Genomic DNA, 23,858 nt, shown 5'->3' with positions numbered 1-23,858 from the left:
TAAGCACTTTGATATTCTCCTCAGTTCCACAGCACTTATGTACATTTCCTTAAACTCTATTTCCCCTGTCTGTGATTTGTTTTAAAGTCTGTCTCAATAAATATGATTGATTGGTCAGCTGATGGCACGAAGTGAGGCTCCCTCCTTTCTCCCTCTCTCCCCATGTCATGAAGAAGATTATCCAGGCAAAAAGACGAGTAAGAGAAAAGTCCTGATATACCCAGTCTGTCTGTCTGTCTGCCAGGCAGGCATGTTGATATCAAGCCTGCCTAGGTAGGGAGCATGGCCCAATCCCCTCCAACATTTATTAGGCCTTTAGTATGAGCTGGGCCCCATGCAGATTCTGGGTAAAAACACATTTTCTGTCCATAAGTTTCTCTTTCAAAAAACACTTGCCCCATACAGACACACCCTACAAGTTCTGTCGGGTACAATATGGCAAAGTGAGGAATTATCTGCCATCTAAATAGCATATTTAAGTAAAATCGGTCAGTTATTTCACCATGTAACTACATGTTCAAAATCAACTGAAAAACACTGTTTAATCCAACACAATTTTATAAAATGCCCAATGCCCTAAAATGCCAGATGGTAACAAAAAAAAGAGGAAAAACTACCTTTAACGTTAGAATTTTCCTATTGTGCATTTTACAAAATCTCCATTTTCTTAACTTCCTTCAAGGTCTATCACTTTCTCTAGTGAATAGTCTGCTCCTTAGATAAAATATTGTGAGTAGAAGATTGGTTTTCTGCACTGAAACCAAACCTAAATAAAGCATGCTAAAGAGGAACAAGTCTCTCAGGAACACAGAGTTCATTCTGAGAGGAACCCAACCCAAGAACACACGAAAGACTAAAAACAATCACAAAGGTATTATGCCATGCTTCTGCTTCTGTCCTTCTCTTCTTTTAGGTCAGAACCAAAGCCCAGTGGCAAGATTTTACTGGGCTGAACGTCTGCCAACATAATCTCACATGGCTTTTCAAAGCAGCACACTGTTCTTGGACCATCTCTTTTGTCTTCATAGAACTTGGAATCAGCCCGGGTTTGAAGCCATTTCCGCCATTGACAATAGTTTTCAATTGCCTGGATCCCCCCTGTTCGTGGTCTATTTATTTAGATTGTAAGCCCACTAGGTTTATGTTTGTACACAAAATTGATACATCATTAATTTTGGGCTTCTTCTTGGAAAAGCAGCTTGGCTTAGTGGATAGAGCACGGGCTTAGGAATCAGAAGGTCATGGGTTCTAATCCCGGCTCTACCCCTTGTCTGCTGTGTGACCTTGGACAAGTCACTTGCTTCTCTGGGCCTCATTTATCTCATCTGGAAAATGGGGATTAAGAATGTGAGCCCCATGTGGGACAGGGACTTTGTCTAACCTGAATAACTTGTATCTACCCCAGTGCTTAGAACAGTGCTTGGCATATAATAATAATAATAATAATGGCATTTGTTAAGTGCTTACTATGTGCCTAGCACTGATCTAAGTGCTGGGGGGAATACAAGGTAATCAGGCTGTCCCACATGGGGCTTACAGTCTTAATCCCCATTTTCCAGATGAGGTAACTGAGGCACAGAGAAGTGAAGTGACTTGCCCAAAGTTACACAGCTGACAAGTGGCAGAGCCGGGATAAGAACCCATGACCTCTGACTCCCAAGCCCATGCTCTTTCCACTGAGCCAGGTTGCTTCTCTGCTTCACCGTAGTAAGTGCTCAACAAGTACCATCATTATTATTACTTACACAGGCAGTCGTTGGCTTCAATGTTTGGATTCATGATGATCAATTTCAACTTTACCATGCTATCCTCCTTCATGGCATCAGGTGTATTTACCACCTACACTATGGAACTTCTCTGGCAGTGAGATGGATGTGTTGACCCGCCCTGGTGACCCTGTTGATGATTCAGATATTCTCCACTCCCTAGTTTCCTTTTCTGCCCACAGGCTGCATTTTAAACTTTCTGCTCCTGTTCCCCTCAAATTATTTCTCCACTTCCTTGCATCATCCATTGGCCAACCCAGGTCCTCAAATTCACCCTTCCCGCCTGCCATGGAGCCACTTAAAAACATATTTAAACAGTAAAGTACAGTGTGGGAGGGGGAGGAGGCCTGCTAGGACACACTAGTCCCCTTGTTCTCTTTCCTTTCTGGCAAACCTAGGATCAACCTGCTCAATTCCCACTGGGATTGGCTGGGGCAGGATCAGGGAGAGAGAAAGGGGTGCTGGGGGAATAGATTGTGGTGGGGCCATGGGGAAGCAATGGCATTGGAGAACTGAATTCAGGGACACAAGGGTGGGAGAGAGTGTACTTGAAGGCACAAGTGGTGGGGGTGGGGGAGTACAGGAGCCACAAAACATAGGGAAGCAATTTTAAAAACACAATGAGGGGATGAAAATTTTAAAGACAGTAAAGGGAGGGGCAGAGTGGGAGAATCTGGGGGTCAGAGGTGGATTGTTGCTTGATAGGCAAAATCACCAGAGAGGATTGACACATCCATTTCCTTCCTGAAAGTTGACTAATCTCCCATGGAACCTCTCTAAATTTAAATACACAAAAGCCTGGAGCCTGGATAGAGCAAGGGCCTGGGAGTCAGAAGGTCATGGGTTCTAATCCCAACTCCTCCACTTGTCTGTTGTGGGACCTTGAGCAAATCACTTCACTTCTCTGGGCCTCAGTTCCCTCACCTGTAAAATGGGGATTGAGACTGTGAGCCCCATGTGGGACAGGAACTGTGTTCAACCTGATTTCCTTGTCTCTACCCCAGCCCTTGGTACAGTGCCTGACACATAGTAAACACTTAACAAATACCATCATCATCATTATTATTATTACCTATAATTGATTGGGGCCACAATTCTGGGTAATTTTGGTAAAAATAGGGTATCCAGGCTTGGTTCAGGAACCAAGTCCCCATTTATAACAACATTCTTGTGAGAACATTAGTACCTACATACAACTTTCTAACTTTTTTTTTAAAATGGTACTTGTTAAGCACATACTATGTGCCAGACACTACTAAATGCTGAGGTAGATACGAGATAATTGAGTTGCTGTTTCTGATGGATGATCAAACAAGTGAGCAGAAGAGCTCTACCATTTGTCAGTAAGCAACACCCCGAATCCTTTACCCTGCTTTTCGGTGAACCCAATTTACTCAAGTCTCCACAACTGGGGAGATCTCCAAAGTGCATTCAAGAAAGGAAGGGGGTGGTTAGTGATAATGAGAGCCATCTGAAAGGTTCTGATACCACAACACAAAAGAAATCCCTCAGAGGGAAAATTGCTATTCAACACTCTTAACCAACTCAGGAACCACTTTTTTCTTTGCTCATAAGTGACAATTATATTTATTCCAAATAATTAATTCTTTATGGGTCCTAGTATAATGGTAATGCTCAAAACATTAAATGTTAATTTTTTAAAGGTTAGGTTATGCAAACCTTATTTCTTTTCCAGTGGTTTATGATGCAGATTATCCAGGTACAAAAGGATAAATGACCAATTCAGAAGAGATACCCCTGCCACCCCCTGCCCGATCACCTCCAAAAAAGCCTTTTGAGATGTTTTGCTGAAAGCAAGTAATATACAAATGTTTAAACTGGGATACTAGCCCAGCTTTAAAACATTTGCTCTCCAATGATAAACATTAAGACCGGAAAAGGTTTAGCAATAACCATTTGTTTTTCTCTTGTTCTCCAGGGTCTCTTTAAGGGTCAGAAGGGGTAGGGGAAGATGTGAAGACCTTGAACACTGAAATGATCATAAAGTTTTCTCCTTATAAAGAGTGAGAAATATCACTATCCTACTTTTATTTTAAATAGATTAAGAATAGAGAAAATCTGGGGAAATCCCAAAAAGAAAAAAAGAGATTTTGAGGAAATTTCCTTTACAGGGGCATGAGTAAAAACAATACTAATTAATAGTTCTCATGGGGAGCTCTTTAGCTAGAATGACCTACAATGTACCTCTAGGATAAGAATTCCATAATCAGTAATATCCTTCTCCATATCAAACTGGGGACAGTTAGTAACTCAAGGTTTTGCCTGAGGTAGACAAAGGCAACAAAGAACAAGTTTGGCTTAATGGAAAGAATAAAGGCCTGGGAATCAGAGGTCGTGGGTCCAGGCCCAGCTCTACCACCTACCTGCTGTGTGCCCTTGGGCATTTCACTTCAATGGGCCTCAGTTTCCTCCTTTATAAAATGGAGATTAAATATCTGCTCTTTCTCCCCATTAGATTGTGAGCCCCATGAGGGACAGGAACTGTGTCTCAACTGATTATGTTGTATCTACCTCTGCACTTGGTACAGTGCTTGGCACATAGTAAGCACTTAATACCATTATTATTATTATTACTATTGCACATGGAGACAAATGCAGTTCCAGGGCTCGGAGAACAAGGATTGATAGAATTCTCTGCTTACTCCTCTAATTGAAAGAAAAACATTAAGATTTACACCACAATCTTTTAACCTTATGCTGTAATAACAATCCCCATGTTTGAGATGGTGATTTTGATGATGAAACTTTACTTTAGGGTATAAACTTTAATTCCTAACTTTTTACTGGGCCCAGCAAAAATAAGCGATGTGAGCCAGAAAGCCCATGGACCCATAAAACTCAGCAAACTTTTACAAAGATTGCAAGATTGCTATGCTTCACCAAATACTTCTGCCTCTATGGTTAATTGACCATCAGAAATACTAACATCCTTAATGTGGGCCTTATTAAAATGAAATCATTTAAAAGACAAAGGTCAGCTTTGAGATGAGCTACCCACTACTGAATAGTTGTGAATATTTAAGACTTGGCAATGGTCAGTACTTGAGACAATTTTCTGAAAGGTAATTTTGCAGATCTGTTGAATGCACGAGGAGCAGTTCAATTTTTCCTTTGCCATACACCTAAAAAGCCTGGGGATTGGGGTATTTATGATTGATTGATTTATCTATCAGTTATAGATTTAACAACTTCACCTAGCATGTCACTCTCTGGTATATTGTGGAGGGGAACAGGGTGGGGAGTTGAGAAGAGAGGTTTGATTTCTCTTCCCAGAGATGATATAGTTCTAGTGATCTATCTTCCCAAACAGGGAATGAATCCCCCCAAAATAAGATATAAGTAGTTTTCTCCGAAAATAAGGTCACCAGACACTGAGTTTCAGGAACAGCAAAACAAAGCAAAATAATATACCCTTGCTGCCAGATCCTGCTTATGGAATAAAATATCTGGGTCTATGTCACTGTTATCAAATTCATTTGAAGGCGAGAAACTGTAATATATTAAAACTATCAGTCTCCCTGGAAGACTTTATAATCAATATATAGGAAATGAAGAAAGAAAGATGCAAATAGCATATTAATGTGGTATTAGATGTTCAGTCTTTTTCAGGCAACAGAATATTACTACTGAGCAAAAATAAATGATCAAAAAGTTGGATCTTTCTCATTCAGAGAAACATAGGAAGAAAGTTTAAACTTTAAATGATTCCATCTGTCACTTTCATCTGCATCCTGTTCCAGTGGTTGGATTTTGCTCATTAAGATGAATTTCAAGCCAGAATATCATTACTACCTTCAGGGCTTTACAGAAATGTGCTGTTTTCAGATGTTCTGTACTGCTCTTCCATCCTTACTTGTTCTTTTCCTCCCTCTCTTCTTCCTCCCTCTCCCCTTTCTCTTCCCCTTTCATTCCTTTTTCCCTCTGGCAGAGGCAAGGGAAGATTTTTCTGATTGTGTTTTAAAGGTGTTGCACTAGAGCAAGTTATTCAACCTCTCTGTGCCCCAGTTTCCTCATCTGTAAAATGGGGAGAAAACACCTGATCTCCTTGCCTCTTAAATTGAGAACTTTCTGTGGGACCGAAACTGGCCTGATCTGATTACCTTGTCTCTACCCCAGGGGTTAGCACATTCTGTGGCACAGATTAAACAATTAATAACATAATTAATATGATATTTCCTCTTATTGTCAGAGAAAGTTTCTAATTGTGAATTGGAAATCTGTCATTACCTCCCACCAGGAAAATAGAAAAAAGCTGGGGTAAGCTATCTTAGGGAGGGACAGATGAATAACAGAAAGACCTAGTTTTATCTTTTACTGATCTGAGATCCCATTTTCCCTATGAAAATTATATGAAGCAGGCATTGTATGTGTACATGAATAATAATTATGGTATTTGTTAAGTGCTTACTATGTGCCAAGCACTGTTCTAAGTGCTGAAAAAGTGAGCTCATTTTAAGACTTTCCTAAGCCTCACTAAATTTTGGTCATTAAGTTATGATTCATTCTTAGTTAAATTATTTATTTGATGTCCATTGTTTGCAAAACATTGTACTAAGCACTAGGGAGAGTACAAAAGAATCAGTAGACATGATCCCTGCCCTCTAGAAGTTTAAAATCTATCTGGGATGACAGATACTAAAATAAATGACAGCAATAGACAACATAAAGGGATAGAATGTAAAGATATGCACATACATTCTCCAAGGAGTTAAGTACAGCTGGGAAGGATGAAAGGCAGAGAGATGAGAGATTAATTGGGGAAGACCTTTTGGGAAAGATGTGATTTCAAAATGGCTAAGAATATGGGAAGAGGAGGGAAAGGGAGTTCCAGGTGGAAGGGAGACCATGACTAAGACTACAGCTGCAGGAGAGGAGAAAACAAAGCACTGTGAGTAGGTTGGCTTGAGAGGAGCAAAGTGTGTCAAGTGCTGTGTAGAGAAGAGTGACGATAGGTAAAGAGAAGGGAGCTTAAAGCTGATGGTCAGGAATTTTTGCTTAATGTGGAGATGAATAGGCAGTGATTGGAGATTTTTGAGGAGTGGGGAGATGTGTACTGAAGCATGTTTTAGAAAAATGATCAAAGCAGCAGTGAAGTGAGGACTAGAGAGGGGAGGGGCTTGAAGCAGGGAAATTAGCCAAGAGACTGATCAATAGCCAAGGTGGAATATGACAAGTGTCTAGACCCCCACAGTGGCAGTTTGAATAGATAGGAAAGAGGCAGACTCTGGAAATGTTATAGAAGAAGAACTGAAAGGATTTGGTGACAGAATTATAATAATAATGATGATGGCATTTGTTAAGCGCTTACTATGTGCGAAGCATTGTTCTAAGCACTGGAGGGGTTACAAGGTGATCAGGTTGTCCCAAGTGGGTCTCACAGTCTTACTCTCCATTTTACAGATGAGGGAACTGGAGCTCAGAGAAGTTAAGTGATTTGCCCAAAGTCACACAGCTGAGAAGTGGCAGAGTCGGAATTAGAACTCATGACCTCTGAACTCCAAAGCCCATGCTCTTCCCACTGAGCCATGCTGCTTCTCTGAATGAATGAATCAGAATGAATATGACGGGTGAAAGAGAGGGAAGAGTTAAGGATAAATATTAAGGTTGCCAGCTTGAAAGATAGGGAGGATAGTGGTGTTTGCCAACTGTGATGGAAGAATTAGGTGGAACAGAGGATTTGGGAGGGAAGATGAGTTTTGGACAAAGTTATCTTGAGGTGCTGTTGGGACATGGATCATATTTCAATCAATTATATTTATTGAGTGCTTACTGTGTGGAAAGCACTGTTCTAAATGCTTGGGAGAGTACAAGAGTTGGTAGACTCCTAGGGAAGCAGCGTGGCACAGTGGAAAGAGCACGGGCTTGGGAGCAAGAGGTCATGGGTTCTATCCCAGCTCTGCCACTTGTCAGCTTTGTGACTTTGGGCAAGTCATTTAACTCTGTGCCTCAGTTGCCTCATCTGTAAAATGGGGATTAAGACTGTGAGCCCCATGTGGGACAACCTGATCACCTTGTATCCCCCCAAGTCCTTAGAACAGTGCTTTGCACATAGTAAGCGCTTAACAAATGCCATCATTATTATTATTATTAGACCCTCTCCCTGCCCATAAGGAGCTTGTAGTCTAGCTAAAGTCCTGTAGGGGTGTAATGAAGGCAGGTGGAAATGCAAGATTGCAGAAAAGGAGAAAGGTCAGGGCTAGCAAGGTAGATTTGTAGTTCATCTACATAGATATGGGTAAAGTGCTTTGTACAGTGCTCTGCACACAGTAAGTACTCAATAAATACGATTGAATGAATGAATATGGGTGATTGAAGTTGTGGGAGTAGATGAGCCGCCCAACAGAGTGAATGTAGCTTGATAAGAGAAGGGGACCCAAAACAGGGAGTCGGAGGCAGAGGAAAAGCCAAAGAGACTGAGAAGGATTGGGCAGAAGAGTAAGAGGACAACAAGGAGGTAGATGTGTCAGGAAAACAAAGGTTAAATAACATTTTCAGGAGGAGGGAGGTACCAAGGGATCAAAGATGTCCTCTAGTTTTGGCAAGAAGGATATCACTGGTGTCTTTGGAAAGAATGATCACAGTGGAGTGAGGCCAAATTGATTGTAGAGGGTGAAAGAGAGATAAAAGAGAGAAATGGAAGCAGCAGGCATATACAACCCATACAATCAATCAATCGTATTTATTGAGTGCTTACTGTGTACAGAACACTGTACTAAGCACTTGGGAAGTACAAGTTGGCAACATATAGAGACAGTCCCTACCCAACAGTGGGCTCACAGTCTAGCAAAGCCAGAGAAGCAGCACCCAGAGAAGCACCAGAGAAGCACCCAGAGAAGCAGTGTGTCTCAGTGGAATGAGCCCGGGCTTTGGAGTCAGAGGTCATGGGTTCAAATCCTGGCTCTGCCAATTGTCAGCTGTGTGACTTTGGGCAAGTCACTTCACTTCTCTGTGCCTCAGTTATCTCATCTGTAAAATGGAGATGAAGACTGTGAGCCCCTCGTGGGACAACCTGATCATCTTGTAACCTCCCCAGTGCTTAGAACAGTGCTTTGCACATAGTAAGCGCTTAATAAATGCCATTATCATTATTATATACAAGGAGCTGGGACAGGATAGGTGTATTTGAAGTCAGAGGGGAAAGAGCCATCAGAGGGTGAGGTATTAAATATAGTGGTCGGGGAGAGAAGAAGAGTAAGTGTGAGGGTTTTTATAAGGTTTGAAAGGATGGGGTGGGAGGTGCACATGGAGGAGGAGGTAGATCCCCAGAACAGACAAGAAAGCTATTCTTGAGAGATGGCCAAGAAAGATGAGAGAGTGGATGAGGACATAGGAGGGAGATGGGGAGGTAAGGGAGAGATATTGGGGTGGTCATGCCTGATGGTTTGTCAGAAAGTAGTTGGCAAAGTCATTAGAAGCTAGAGAGGAGGGAGGTGGGGGTCCTGGGGACTTCAGTAGAGAGGTTAAAATCTGGAATATTTTGTGAGGGCAGTGGACATGGGAGTCCATACGGTGGAGAAGTACTGCCATGAGGAGATGAGAGGGAGCAGAGTTATAGCAAGTGATGAATTTGAGATGGCCAGAGTTGGCCTGATCCCTGTATTTCCACCAGCAGTACTCCAGGGCACAAGCACAGGAGCAGGGTATGTGTACTGAGGAGGTGATCCAGAGCCAGGGGTTGGCTGTGGTGCATGATCGACGGATGTAGGGGGAGCGAGGGAGTTGAGGGTGTGGATATCTGCACCAAAAGAGGAGAGGTTGGCTAGGGAGTCCAGAGAGAGCAGGATGACCTGGGTTTAGGGGAGGGGTTCAAGAGATTAAAGGTCTCTGTGGTGGAAGAGGACTGTTTTCCAAGGAAGGTGGGTGTGTGGGAGAGAAGCCAATTAGGTGGTTATAGTCTGAGGGGAATTTCAGAATTGGTGAGGTTAGAGGTGGTAGTGTGATAAGTGATGATAAGCAACTGTGTGCCCATGCTGACAAGTGGGTAAGAGGGGATTGAGCAAAAAGTTGGCAGAGTTATACTCAGGTAAGGAAAAGAAAGCGTTTGGAAACCCAATCCACATTGGAACCCAATCCACACTGGACACACAACCCAATTTAATGATGGTGAGAAAACAGCCCAGCATTCTGCAATGACCTTTTCTATTTGCAAGAAAAAGCAGCAGTGCCTGTTTATCATGGCCTTCCCATCATCCTGCAGGTCCCCCCCACCATCTCCTCCTCTGAAGTCTCTGTGGCATCTGGTCAGCTAAAGAAACTTGCTCTGATCCACACCACCCTCAATGCCTAGTGTCCACCTGAACTGATGAAAGCCATGGCCACTGACGTCAAAAAGCTAAGGTGCACACAGCTGGAATCTTTTGACCACAACTCCTTTTGTCTTTCTAATCCCATCCAATCATTATTCTTTACAAAAACGGGAGTTAAATGATAGCTGGGTGGTTCTTATTGGCCTTCAAAACATTCTACTATTCATTAATATAATATTTTTTATCCATTCAAGCATATAGGAGATAATTTGTAGCTAGTCTGTGATACATATTGAGAATAAATTTCTCTAAAAAGCCCTTGACTGGGTTGACACTACTGTAATCCTGGAAAAGGCCACCAAAGGATTAAATAATGAGAAACACTTAAGAAAAACACAAGTCCAAATCACATATGCTGATTGGATGATGATATCTCCTTTCCCATGTGTTTTTGAATAATTAACTATGCATGTTCGTTATTAAGTCTTGGAGACTCATCTCTAGGCTGATATTCTAGCAGACATTGAAAAGAGGTTACTGTTAATTAATTTAAGTGGTCTGCAAACACAAAACCCTGCTAAACTCTCTATTGTTCCATCTGCTGTCAACTTGAGTAAACAGGGCATTGAAACTACTTTATACATAAAATAGATTAAACCTACCAGCTATGAAATAAAAATAATTTAAAATGAGATGTTTCTCAACCTCCCCTTAACTACATAATATTATGGCTAATGCCCACGAAATATTTAAATCAAGTGGGGTTTTGTTCTACTTCAAACATTTCCAGCATCTTTCTAAAACATTTTCCTTTGTTTCGGGAACTTAACCTTACTTTAGGTCTGCTCTCTGAAATTAGCATGGCTTTATAGTCCCTCCGAGTTTCCTCACAGCAAAGGCAGGCCAAATAATGTTAATATATGCTGCTTCCCAAAATGCTGAAGGCCATGTAGGGGCCATATTTTCCCTGGGTCTGTTCTTGTCTCTCCCTGAGGCTGGCTGAGCATTGGGTCATGTGACCTGGTCCTGGACTCAGCAATGAGTGTTTACTATGAATTTTCTGGGAGTGCAAAAGAGCCACTATGTTTTGTGTCTTGCACTGTTTCTCACAAACTAGGAATCCTCATGACTCTTCTGTTTGACTCTTTTAAAGTACATGGTTTAAGTTAATCCCTAGATTGGTCAGGGGTGTGTGTCTTTTTATTATTATGATTGCTATTATTAGCAATAATAATAATAGTGAAATTTGTTAAGCATTTACTCTGTGCCAAGCACTGTACTAAATGCTGGAATAGACACAAGATAATCAGGTTAGACCAGTCCTTGTCCTACATGGGGCCCACAGTCTAAAAGAAGGAAGAACTGGCATTGAATCCCAATCTTACAAATAAAGAAACTGAGGCACAGAGAAGTTTAAATAACTCACCCAAGGTTAAACAGCAGGGAAGTGGCCGAGCTGGAATTAGAATCCAGGTCTCCTGACTCCCTGATCCATGCTCTTTCCACTAGGTCATGCTGCTTCTCACCTCTCACTTGAAGGACTGCTATACACTTGGTGTTAAGAGAAGACACAGCTCTGTGAATTATAGCCTTTGGATCCTGGATAGGTGGAAAGTGTCCCTGACTTTCTGTGCCCAGATCACAGGCACTCACTCATCCCTCACTGTGGCACATAGATGACGCTGATGAAACCACTCAAGAGCTCAGATGCGGACATCTGGTGCAGGTGTGGGTCTCCTAGCCATTTAGAACAGCTCTGTAGACTTTCCATTCTATCAGGCTTCAAAGGACATGCTAGTTTTCTTGATTTCATTTTCTGCTTCCATGCCTATTTATGCATCAGTGGGCTGGGTGCTGCCTGGGAAGTACAATTCAGCAAAATTTAAGGTCTTTATCACGAGTTAGCACTTTGGGTTTGTACAGACATTTCCCAGTGCAGACTGGTCTATAACTAATATCTTCTTCAAGATTATGATTAGACCATAGGTCTTTGCTAATCCTGAAACAAGATTTGTAATTGTTATGCAGGTCTTCGTATTCAGGGCTGGGAGAGTGTGAGAAACCACAAGCTTCCTGAGCACAGTTAATAATATCAGGATGTTCCTCTGTGATGCTCCTTGAGCATTCAAGTACAAACATGGTCCTGTTAATTTTGAAGAAACATGTTTTAACACGAGTTTCCAGACCCTTTGTGCCCTCAGGTTGGTCTATATACAGTAATTCCAATATGGCTGACCCTGTATACTGCAGTAGGGATGAGGAAAAGGTTAAACCAAACACCTTTAGCCTGTCACCAGAAGCCAAATCCTCATGAAGAAACCTAGGATTATGGTAAATATCTCAGGGCTGTCGGACCTTCTGAAAGGTCTGGGAAAACAGGACAGAGCCCCTGCTCCCTGTTTTCTGATCATCTCCTAGATCTAGCAAGCTGTAAAGATCACACCACTAAGCCATGTGAATGTCTAAAACCACACTGGGATTTTGGGAGAACAGGGTTTATGATACTCTTCAAAAATGGAAGCGGTGCCCTCTGTGGCTAAATTTGGACTCCCTTCTAAACAATGCCTTAGAAGGGGTTTCTCTAGCACACTCAATCCTCTGCCTGTCTTGGGGGTGTGCTTATGAGGATATATAAGTGGTGTGAGTTAGATTTTGATTTTGTTACAGAGACAGGACAATGAATCAGTTTTCTCAATCTGCCCCAGATAATGCTGGTTCACAGACTCCAAACCCTAGTCCTCCCCAGCCGTTGTCAGCATTTAGTGTTTTGCAGGATCCCAAGGAATAGTGGTGAGGGATTATGAGAAAAATGTAGGGAGGGATGTGAGAATCTGACCCTCTGCTTCCCACATGCTTAACCTCAACCTTTAGGAAGCAGTATGAAATGAACAGCTTGCCTTCTCTTTTTCTTGAAAACCCCAAATCATGCATTAGTTCTGCCAGTCAAATTCAAAGACCAATCCAACCAAAGTTCTGTCAAATTCAGAGCCTGAACTCTGTGGGTAGAGTCTCACCCCATTTCAGTGCTTCTCTCTTTTCCAGACACTTGGGTTTGGCATTTAATAGAAAGACCCTGCTTTGGCCAGGAAACTCATTTTGGCTGGATTCTTTAAGGATTTCAGGATTATAGTAATAAGGGTGCTATTTGTTATGCACTGATTATGTGCCAAACACTTGACTAAATGCTGGGGTAGACAAATGATAATCAGGTCAGATGCAGTCCTTGTCCCACTTGGGACTCATAGTCTAAGTGGGAGGAAAAACAGGTATTGAATTCCCTTTTTACAGATGAGGAAACTAAGGCACAGATAAGCTAATCGACTTGCTCATGGTTATAGAGCAAACCGGGGTAGAGCTGAGATTAGAACACAGGTCCTCTGACTCCCGGGTCCATGCTCTTTCCACTAGACCACACTACTTCAATACTTTTACTATATAGCATTGGTTCAAAAGAAAAATGGGAAAAAAATTACCCAATGGATGAGAAATAGAACGTGCATCTCCATATCCCTTGTAAGTGATGTGTGATGTTGACATGCTCATTCACATCACTCACCAATCATGGAAACCACTGTGCTCTAATTCTTCCAGGCCCTATCTTATCACTTCAAAATAATGAATTCCTTTTGATGTATTAATACTTTGAAGTGAACTCCAAATGGAATATAATAAGTCCATTAAAATTAAGGATGAAATGGATGAAATATTGGCCTGGAGTCCACCGGTTTTCATTCCCTGTCCAGAAAGAGACTCAATAAAATGGATAACGGATCCCTCAGATAACATTGTAAGATGTCAGCGCTTTTTTCCATCCAGATACAAAACGTGTCATTAATTACCCTGAGGCAAGTACAATAAGAGAAAGAAAGCCAGGGTTCATCTTCATGTCTTTCTCATTCTAACATAATTATTTTCCATCAACTCTGTTACATTTCCAGTGATTGTCAACATATTCTTCTTTGTGTGTTCCCAAGGACCCAGTAAAAGTGTTCTGTACACAGTAGCCGTTCAATATATTTCAACATTGGTGATGATATTGATGACATGGTCTAGCTGAACTCTTTAGTTTCGATGGGAATAAACTTCTTAAACCATGAAATAGTAAATAATCCATGGTGTAAATAATTTCCCTCTCTTTTCCCTAATTTGCTCCTTTTGTCAGAGAACTAGGTGTTCCTGGCGGGCATAAGGCCCTACTGAGAGCTCACCTCCTCCAGGAGGCCTTCCCAGACTGAGCCCCTTCCTTCCTCTCCCCCTCGTCCCCCTCTCCATCCCCCCCATTTTACCTCCTTCCCTTTCCCACAGCACCTGTATATATGTATATATGTTTGTACATATTTATTACTCTATTTATTTATTTATTTATTTTACTTGTACATATCTATTCTATTTATTTTATTTTGTTAGTATGTTTGGTTTTGTTCTCTGTCTCCCCCTTTTAGGCTGTGAGCCCACTGTTGGGTAGGGACTGTCTCTATATGTTGCCAATTTGTACTTCCCAAGCGCTTAGTACAGTGCTCTGCACATAGTAAGCACTCAATAAATACGATTGATGATGATGATGATCAGATTTGTAGGATGTTAAAATTTTACAAGTGATCGTCTAAGGAGGAGATCACAAATTAATTTAGTGGACATTGATTTCCATTCAATTTGATATTAGTGTAAAGGCTACAAGAAGTGAGGTATGTTTATTACTTGTTTACAGTTCATTAGAGCTGATGGCTTACTATTGGAAATACCTCATATTATTGGTTCACTTGCTTTTTAAAGACCAGGAGCAATATTTGTTTTATCATTTAGGGGATATGCAAGGAAAGCAATAGAATAGAATAGAATTTAGACCATTAGATGTGCTTTGTAGAATATGTACATTCACTTTTCATTTTACTTGATAAAAATTATGTTTCTCTTCCATTATCTCGTAAACGTCCATGATTTATGAAAGAAGCTGTAGTGATATTAAAACCCATTACACAAAGAGAATAGTGACATACATATTGGTATACAAATATGATTATAACAGTCCAGTAAGTAATTTAATGATCTGTGAGATGATCTAAATGTTTAGTGTTATGAAAGACAAAAGCAGGTCTTTTGCAAAATGTTCCTATGGTGACCTGAGAGAAGCACTGCCATTTTAAACCCCTAACTTGAGTTTCACAGACACATAACAGGTTGAGATGCTATAAAGATATAAATGGTTTTCACTTCAAGTGCATCACTCCCCACAAACATACAATCTATACATACTACCAGTTTACTTCCAATCAATCAATCAATGGTATTTATTGAATGCTAAATGTTTCCATACTTCACTCTGTTGCCTGGATCATTTTTCTACAAAAATGTTTGGTCTGTTTTTCTCCACTCCTCAAGAACCTCCAGTGGTTGTCCATCTACCACCACATCAAACAGAAATTCCTTACCATCAGCTTTAAAGCATTCAGTCACCTTACTTCCTCCTACCTCATTTCGCTACTCTCTTACTACAACCCAACAACCCAGCCCGTACACTTCACTCCTCTAATGCCAACCTAATCACTGTACCTTGATCTCATCTATCTCGCCGCCGACCCCTCACCCAAGTCCTGCCTCTGGCCTGGAACGCCCTCCCTTTTCATATCCAACAGGCAGTTACTCTCCCCCCTACTTCAAAGCCTTACTGAAGGCACATCTCCTCCAAGAGGCCTTCCCTGGCTAAGCCCTCATTTCCTCTTTTCCCATTCCTTTCTTCATTGCCTTGACTTGCTTTCTTTATTCATCACTGGCCCCCCAACCCTAGCCTCACAGCACTATGTACATATCCATAATTTATTTATTTATATTAATGTCTGTCTCCCCCTCTAGACTGTAAGTTTGTTGTGGGCAGGGAATATGTCTGTTCTGTCATTGTGTTGTACTCTCCCAAGTGCTTAATACACAGTGAGCACTCAATAAGTACAATTGATTGATTGATTGATTCCAATTTTTGTGTATTAGTTAAATGGAGAGCAATTACTTCCAATGGGCTTCAAAGAGGGTACAAGCAATTACAGAAAAGAAGTCACAATTTTGTATTTATTTTAGTAATTGAAGCTCAAATAACCCCAAGAAGAAACAACCCTGCACAATTTTCTCTGGAATACATTCTAGTTCTTTCTCAGACAAGAAAAATCTCTTACGTGGCACAACTGGACAAAATTATCTTCCACTTCATTGTCATTAAATAAATTTGTTACACAGATTCCTGCCAAAAAAAATCCAAGGAAATCTTGTGAACTGGTAAAAAAAATTATCATTTGAAGGTGGGGTTGAGAAAAATAGTATTATATACCGACAAATCCTTTTCTCCATTGACCTAGGTTTTCTCCCGTAAATTTCTTGTAGATAATTTCAAAGCATTTATGAAAAAGCATTATAGGTTTAAGTCATCTACATAGTTCCCGGTTTCTTGATTTCTTGCCTTTTCTGTTCTGCCTTTGCTTCTGACTCCATGCCCCACAAGAAGGTATGGGCACGAAAGAGATGGGAAAGAGTGAAATGGCAGTGAATTATTTTTTTAGGCCACTAGATAAGACATTTTAAGGAACACACTTTTAAAGAGGTTGCAACTGAGCTGCTTCTCCCCTAGGCTGTCCTCAAGAGTCTTCCCCAAGACTAATTGTCATAGTAGTGAGCCCTCCAGGGCTTTTAGATGTAAAATGAGCTTCAGCCCAAATATCTCTGAGATCTGCAGGCTCTGGCTATACCATATATTAGATCCGTCCTGAGGGAATAGTGTCAGTGATAGTCCTATGACTTTGCATTAAGGACAAAGTCGCCCATGAGTGCCGCACAGTTTTATCTCCAGGCTCTGTCCAAAATCCTAAGAATACCAATTACTGGAGAGGTTACTTTTGGACTCAGAAAAGGCTCTCCTGCATTTAGGAAGGAAAAGTTTAGGAGTGCTCACCTGGCTATATTTAGGAATCTGAAGTTGGCAGATTTGAAAAATTCTCCGGAGTTCTCAAATAATGCTTCTGTCCCATGAAACCTCTGTAAAGGGTGAGGAGGCTACTCATAGCTCAGGCCTGCTCCCTCCCTCAACCCATTTAGCCATGAGACAGTTGTTCCCTCATATCCAGGAGTTGGCTAATACCACTACCCCCTGGCCATTTCCCTCCATGATGGCCTCTCTCCTTCAGGTTGTGCGCCTTGGGCCAACCTCACCGTTTTGCCTCTCAAGAAGCCCAAGTAGGGGATTGGTGGTGAAAAGGGCAATCTGTGGAGATAACTGATCAATATTTATTGATCTTGCAATGACTGACTTTGTAAACTCATCCCAGGGACAGCAGTATTTAGTCAATGTCACAAAACACCTGCCAAGCAAAATCATTTCCATACAATGAAGAGGAGTATTCAGTTCTTCAAAAATCAAGAAAATGACTAAATAAAACACCTGCCTCTGGCATATATTTAATTTCTTTGATTGCTTGTTTGCCAGAACACATGTAAAACCCCCTAAAAATGATTGGGAAAACAGGTTTTCAAACTGTTTTCCTCTCAAAAATCTTTGCATACATTCCACATGTTTATATTATTCAGCAGTATATGCAGAATGAAACACAGGAGTACCCAGCTTCCAGTGACTACTAGTTTTAGAGAACTCTTATCTGTTCTATGGATTTCGTCTACATCTTTCAACCGAATAATCCTTATTGATTTAGGTCCGAATTTCATCCTTGTGGAGTTAGGCTGCTCAGTTAACCCATGTCAGTTGTTCACACCAAATCCCTTTGGAGTTTTAGACTGCAAATTAATTACTAAAGGTCAATTACTTTTATTTTAACCCAATGGTGAATTACAATTACCCAGTGGTGAAAACTTGAAGCAAAAAAATATTTAAACATAGCAACTATCATTCAGGGTTATTTAAACATAATTTAAATTTAACATAAAATAAACCCCTCTGAAGTAGAAACACTGTAATGGAAGGTCTAAAGGGAGGTTTCTAAGAACCACAGTAACAGTAATAAATGTGGAATTTGTTAAGTGCTTACTATGTGCCAAGCATTTTGCTAAGTACTGGTCTAGTGCAGACAGCGGTCTGGAAGTCAGAGGAACTGGGTTCTAATCCTGGCTCAGCCTCTTGTCTTGTGACCTTGGACAAATCACTTAGCTTCTCTGGGCCTCAGTTTCCTCATTTACAAAATGGGGATTAATTACCTGTTCTCCTTCCTACTTAAGACTGTAAATCCCATGTGTCTGATCTGATTATTTTGTTGCCACCCCAGGGCTTAGTACACTGAAAGTGCTTAACCAATACCACTATTGTTATTAACTCAGTGGGCTGGTCTGCACATGGGCTGTGTGGCTCATGGAAGTTCCACAGAGCCAGGTAGGAAAGTGACTCAGTGGAAGTAAAGGAACTTGGGTTCCTCCAACCCCACTCTCAAGTGCGGGAAGTTCGGGTAAGCATTTTGGAGCCATTCTGGCATTGCCTGCACATTCTGCCTCTCTCACTTCTGCATGGTTCTACCCTACCTTTATTTATGGTACTTGTTAAGTGCTTCTAGTACATGGTAGTCACTGTACTAAGCACTGGAATAGATTCAAGGCAATTGGCTTGGACGCGGTGCCTGTCCCACATGGGGCTCACAGTCTAATTAGGTAACAGGCACAGATAAGTGAAGTGATTTAATAATAATAATATATGTTAAGCGCTTACTATGTGCCAAACACTGTTCTAAGCACTGGGGTAGAGACAAGGGAATCAGGTTGTCCCACATGGGGCTAAGTCTTAATCCCCATTTTACAGATGAGGGAACTGCGGCACAGAGAAGTTAAGTGACTTGCACAAAGTCACACAGCTGACAAGTGGCAGAGCCAGGATTAGAACCCATGACCTCTGACTCCCAAGATCTCATAGTATGCTCTGTGACAGAACCAGAATTAGAACCCAGGTCTCCTGACTCCCAGACCTGTGTTCTTTCCAGTAGGCCACACTGCTTCCATTTCACACAAACCCTAGGAGCCAGTCGGACACCAACACCCTCTCACCCACCAAACAGAAATATGCTACACACAGACCTCCACCCTCACCCATCATTCACACACCATACACCTTCACACATCATACACACACTCTGCACACCCACCAAGGTCATTTGCCCAAGGTCATTCAGCAGACAAGTGTGCTTCCATCCCCCTGTTAAAGAAGGAAATCACAGGCTTCCTCAGGCCTGCCAGAACTCTCCAGGGTCATTGGGATATCCTGGGAGGGGTCTGGCCCCTAAGTTAGAAGGACCCGCTGTGTGACCTAAGAGCAAATCACTTAACTCCTGGGGGCCTCAGTTACCTCACCTGTAAAATGGAAATTAAGAATGTGAGCCTCATGTAGGACCGGGACTTTGTCCAACCTTATTAACTTGTATTTACCTCAGTGCTTAGAACAGTTCTTGGCACAGAGGAAGCACTTAACAAGTACCATAATTATTATCATTAGGGTGAAAAGCTCTACCCACTCCGGAGGCAGAACTAAACTAGACTAAACTAGGGGTTAAACAAGCTATACCTGAGGTTTAAAGGAAGTTATGGGAGTAAATTTGGTTCTGAGCTTAACCTACAGGTGATTTTAGTCTACACCCTGTTTCTCAGCTTCTTCCCTGAGCAACGTGCATAAGCCTTCAGCTTGGCCCTGAAAGTTTTCAGTTTCAGGGGTTGTAAATGTGACTTTAAACACCTGGTCTCTGGTATTCTCTGTTGCCATCCTGCCCTTTTATGTTATTAACTCAATCTCAATTTTGATTCCGTACTAGCCCAGCACTTAGATTTTATTCTGGAAATTTGATTCAGTCAGAGCTTTTGGGGCCCATACAGAACCCTCAACTGAGTCTGGAAAGAGCTCATTCCACATCTTTCTTTAGTGCTCTGAAATACCAGAGGGCTGAAATTGGTCTTGTTCATGGAGCCAAGGAGCCTTGAATTCCATCCAGTAAGGGAAAACTCACTGGATTCTGATACCCCTTCATGCCACCCTCCCATTCTAATGCCACTTTGGTACCCTGGATCCTCCCTGATCCTGTTGAGAAGAGAGTCAGAGGGTCAGAGTGCAATAAGGGGAAATTGGAAGTAGTGGTGCACTTGGTGGTAGAAGTTGGATAGAAGCCACATTATCCAGCTACTGGTTTCCTTGAACAGGTTGTTGTATCAGGTATCCTGAATTTGTTTGGACCCCCTGTTCCTCAGCTCCCCCTCCATTACGTCACCTCGACTCGCTCTTTTCTGCTCTTTCCCCCATGCCCCACTGCACTAAAATATATATGTATATATCTATAATTCTACTTATTTATATTGATGCCTGTTAACTTGTTTTGATGGGGATATATCTATAATTCTATTTAGTTATATTGATGCCTGTTTTACTTGTTTTGATGTCTGTCTTCCCCTTTCTGGACTGTAAGGCTGGTGTTGGCAGAGATTGTCTCTCTTTATTGCTGAATTGTACTTTCCAAGCGCTTAGTACAGTGCAGTAAGCAGTACAGTAAAGTAAACGCTCAATAAATATGAATGAGTGAATGAATGAATGCAAGGTGTGCTGAGGAAAGCAAATAAACAGACCCAACAGTCATAAAGAAAGGATGCCTGTAAAACTTTGCCATTTTTATAGCCATGGCCTTTTTTTAAAAAAAAAAATAGTATTTGTTAAGTGCTTTCTGTGTGCCAGGCACTGTACTAAGCACTGGGATAGATACAAGCTAATCAGGTTGGACACAGCCCCTGTCCCACATGGGTGTCACAGTCTTAATCTCCATTTTACAGATGAGATAGCTGAGGCACAGAGAAGTTAAGTGACTTGCCCAAGGTCACACAGCAGGCAAGTGGCAAAGCAGGGATTAGAACCCAGGTCCTTCTGACTCCCAGGCCTGTGCCCTATTCCCTTGTTTCCATATCTACTCTGGCAAGCCCCATGTGAGCCCCTTTTGGGATCTGATTATCTTGTATCTATCCCAGCATTTAATACAGTGCTTGACACACAGTAAATACTTAAATACAGTTATTATCATTATTATTATTTAATAACAACAGTCCCACATACTTCACAGGCTGTTTACCCTGGACTCCTGAATAAGGATCTGTTTCTGCAAGTGAATATCCTGTTTGATTATGTAGAGTGTTACAACCAAACTCAGCTGTAATGAGGTGGAAAAGTTCTTCTTGCTTGGACAAGGCTTCCAAGAATAAACATCTTAAATACTTTATGGAATATCAACCTTAGCCCTATCTTCCTCTTCAATCCTGTTCTCTCAGAGCTCTTATTAAAATGATAAAATGACTAGGGGACCCCCTGCATCACAAGAGGAGAACTATTTTATAAGGTACCCACCAGGCCCCTTCATTCACTGTCTTTTTTTTGGCATAGCTGGGGAGATTTATCAGCAGAGAGACAGTCTGGGGTCATGTTTTCTCTGCAGGGATTTTGATAGTCCTTCTAAAGTAGTAGTAGTAACAGTAATAGTAACAGTACTGTTAGTAACAGTAGTAGCAGCAGTAATAATGATGGTATTTGTTAAGTGCTTACTCTGTGCCAAGCAGATGAAGTAATTAAGGCACAGAGAAGTTAAGTGACTTGCCCAAAGTCACACAGCTGACAAGTGGTGAAGCCAGGATTAGAACCCATGATCTCTGACTCCCAAGCCCGTGCACTTTCCACTAAGCCAAGTAGTAGTAGTAGTAGTAGTAGTAGTAGTAGTGGTAACACTTTAAAGTTTCTCCAAGTCCCCCATAATGGCTTTTCCCAAAAAAGTGAACACCAAAGGCCTGCTTTCTTATTCCAGTTTTTCAATAATTTAGACAGAGAGCTCTTTGTGGGAAAGGGGCTGTGTCTGATCTGATTGAATTGTATGTATTCCCGGGCTGAACAGAGAGTACATGCTTAACAAATAACAATCAATCAGTGATAATTATTGAGTACTTACTATGTTCACAGCATTGTACTAAATGCTTAGAATACAGTTCAGTGAAGTGGGTAGACAAGACACCTGCAATCTAATGAGGAGCTGAAATTATTTTGATTACTAATAAGAAGTAAATGTTTTATAGTCCTTCCATCTCAGCCCACTCTTTCATGATTCAGAAGTCCTTGTCCCTTTGCTCATTATTGCCTGCTTAAGTCCAACTGCTCATTAAAATTCCTTATTATAGAAGCAGAGTAATTTAGAAACCTTGCACTAAAATGTGTTTTACTTGAACAAGGCGTAAACAGGAATCCATAGCAGAGATTCCAAAATCAAAGGGTGGCAACTTAGATGAGTGATGATATTGAGCTTGGATAGTCATTCTTTCAGGTCTCAACAGCTTCCCGATGATAATGCTCAGAATCTTATTTCTTATTCAGATTTTGACTCACCGTTTGACTATCGGCTTACATGCTTGGCATACTCTGTGCCTTAGAAATACCGAAATAATAGAAAGAAACTGACAAAGGAGCTCCAGAAATATTCATAAGAATAAAAGGGTGACAAAATAAGTTAACATGATTTTGCTCCACAATACAATGTATAGTTTGAAGAAAGTGGCTTATGCTATTACTAAGTCCTTTTTTTCATCTGTACCTTTATTCATTTCTTTCCCACGCTACTTTCAGGTGTGACACCTCCACCAGAATAAAAGGCTAACTTCCTAAAAAGAAACTTCACAAAGAATGGGCCATAGCCATTCTTTAGAGAAACTTTCATTGCTCAGGTACAAACATCAATGTTATGACTGTTTAGCGTTCTTCTCATTATTACTCAGAAATTCTTAGGAAGCAAAAACTCTTTGCATGTTTACCCTGCCACAAGTACCTCATAATAATAATAAAATTATATTTAATTTACAAAACATCACCTATTTAAAATAACCTTGCCAATAAAATTCAAAATGTTTACCCACCTGCCCTCTCTTCCATAGGTATACATCTTTCAAAATAATCTTCTGTGAGGGTTTCTTCCCTAAATACTACCTACTGCACATATGCAGAGAAACAGCGTGGCCTAGTGGAAAGAGCATGGGCCCAGAAGTTAGAGGACCAGGGTTCTATTCCCCTCTCTGCCACTTGCCTGGCCACTTAACATCCCTATGCCTCAGCTTCCTCATCTGGAAAATGGGGATTCAATGACTACACTCCCTCCCACGTAGATTGTGAGCACAAGTGGGACAGAGACTGTTGGACCAGATTATCTTGTGCCTCTCTCAGTGCTTGGTACAATGCTTGGTACATTGTAAGCGCTTGAAAAATACCACAGTTATTTTCATGTGTAAGACTGATGTAAGGAAGTATGAACCCTGGACAAATCACCTACTACTGCATGCATTCAACAATGAAAAAGGCAGGAAACAGGGGAAAGAGCACAGGCTTGGTAGTCGGAGGACGTGGGTTCTAATCCTGACTCTAGTCCTGACACTTAATAATAACAATAATTGTGGTATTTGTTAAGCGCTTACTATGTGCCAAGCACTGTTCTAAGCACTGGGGTGGATACAGGGTAATCAGGTTGTCCCACATGCGGCTCACACTTTTAATCCCCATTTTATAGATGAGGTAACTGAGGCCCAGAGAAGTGAAGTGACTTGCCCGAGGTCCCACAGTCGACAAGTGGCGGAGTCAGGATTAGAACCCACGACCTCTGACATCCAAGCCCAGGCTTGTGCCTCTGAGCCATGCTGCTCTCTTGTCTGCTGTGAGACCTTGGGCAAGCCACTTAATTTCTCTGTGCCTCAGTTACTTCATCTGTAAAATGGGGATGAAAATTGTGAGCCTCACGTGGGACACCCTGATTACTCTGTGCCTATCCCAGTGCTTAGAACAGTGCTTGGGACATAG

This window comes from Tachyglossus aculeatus, chromosome 6 (assembly GCF_015852505.1).
Source record: "Tachyglossus aculeatus isolate mTacAcu1 chromosome 6, mTacAcu1.pri, whole genome shotgun sequence".
NCBI classification, from domain to species: domain Eukaryota; kingdom Metazoa; phylum Chordata; class Mammalia; order Monotremata; family Tachyglossidae; genus Tachyglossus; species Tachyglossus aculeatus.
The sequence above is the reverse complement of the archived record's forward strand: the minus strand, read 5'-3'. Positions refer to the sequence as shown.